The sequence below is a fragment of the Heterocephalus glaber genome, unplaced genomic scaffold, assembly GCF_053883595.1.
Source record: "Heterocephalus glaber isolate CG9 unplaced genomic scaffold, H.glaber_assembly_v1.0 deba00000331, whole genome shotgun sequence".
NCBI lineage: Eukaryota > Metazoa > Chordata > Mammalia > Rodentia > Bathyergidae > Heterocephalus > Heterocephalus glaber.
In genome coordinates, this window is record NW_028258142.1 from 21640507 (window position 1) to 21642250 (window position 1744).

The window sequence follows — 1744 nt, forward strand, 5'->3', positions numbered from 1 at the left end:
AAGAACAAAATGTGCTAAGTCTTCACAGATGTGAAGCCAGAAAGATATTTCTACTAAAGAAATGAAAACATAAAAATTTCTTTTCAGTTCCTAATTTGCAGCCAGTAATGAGGTGAGATATTTTAATTCTATAAAGTTACTTTCAGTCCATAAAATTCCATCACTATCAAAACACATTTATTTCCATAATCTAGAAGTATATTTTAAATGTTTACAAATAACATTTAATTGAACCATACGGTTGCAGCAAATCTTGTCCTTTTATATCCTGAAAAAATTCAGACTCTTTTAAAGCTGATATCTGCCTAAGAATAAAGTAAATGTAACGATAACAAGTATCTTGCATTTGTACAAATATATCTTGAATAATTTTTGAAATTATTCGTAAACTTTCTATATCCATAATGATCACCTTCATCACAGGAAATTTGTACCTGTCCATAATATACCTTGATTCTTCTTTTTTCCCCAATCCCCTGCCCTACCTTCAACTTTTCTTGCCTTCCTTATTGACAAAATCTTTGTTTTCATTTTTTCTTCTATTATATTTTTCCTTTTCCTTTTCTTTACTTCCTCATCCCCCTCCTTTGTATCCCCCATTTGAACATTTTCTTCCTACTTCCCAATATCTATCACCCATTTTGGCTGTTATTTACCTGTTTGGTTTCTCACACAAGAGAAACAATGCAATATTTAAACACTGTGTCTGATTTATTTCACTTAAAACTACTGTCTCAAGGTGCATCCATTTACCTAAAAATGTCTCAAATATATCTTTCTTTATGGCACAGTAGTACTCCACTGTATTTAAATACCACATTTTCTTCATCTGTTCTTCTGTTGATGGGCATTTGGTCTGTTTCCAAGATTTAGCTATTACAAACTGTGTTGCTAGTATGTATATAGCTTTATGTTATTATTCTTTTATCTCTTTCAGGAAAATCCAAGAAGAGGAAGAACTGAATCAAATGAAACCTCTAGTTTTAGTTTTTTGAGAAAACTCTATACTGATTTTCATATTGGTTGTATCAATTTACACTCCCACCAGCAGTGCCAAAGTGTTCCTTTTTCCCCACAGCCTTGCCAACATTTGCTATTGGTTGACTGCTTGATGACAGCTATTCTTTCTGGAGGGAAATGCAATCTCAGGGTTGTTTTCATTTGCATTTCTTGAATGGCCAGTGATGTTGAAAATGTTTTCATATATTTATTTGCTGTTTGTACCTCTTCATTTGAGAAGTGCCTATTCATTTCAGATGCCCACTTTTGTATTTGGTCTTTAAATTTGGGGGGGTCTGATTTTTTTAGTTCTTTATGTATTCTATCGCTTCTCGGCCTTTTGGCTAAGATCAAGTGTAGTTCTTTATATATTCCAGATATTAGTCTTTTGTTTGAAGGATGGCTGGTAAAAAATTTTTCCCATTCTGTGGGTTGTCCCCTCACTCCATTGGTCATTTAAATTGCTGTGCAAAAGTCTTTTATTATGATGAGATCCCAGTTGTTGCTTCTTTGTAATATTTCCTGTGTGGGTACAGTCTTTGCCTGCACATATGTCTTCAAGAGTTTTACCTATTCTATCTTCCAGCAGATTAAGTTTTTCTGTTTTATTATTTCGATTTTTGATCCATTTCAATTTTAGTTTAGTGCACAGTGACAGCTATGAGTGTAGGTTTAATCTTCAATATGTGGAAAGCCAGTTTTCCCAGCAGCATTTATTAAACAGGTTACCATTCTTCCAGTGAAG

General features: G+C 33.3%; 1 pseudogene; it reads left to right on the forward strand.

Moving 5' to 3' along the window:
* Nucleotides 1–1323: 1323 nt before the first annotated feature.
* On the forward strand, nucleotides 1324–1498 carry LOC147830052 (U2 spliceosomal RNA; annotated as a pseudogene).
* The last annotated feature ends 246 nt before the right edge of the window (nucleotides 1499–1744 follow it).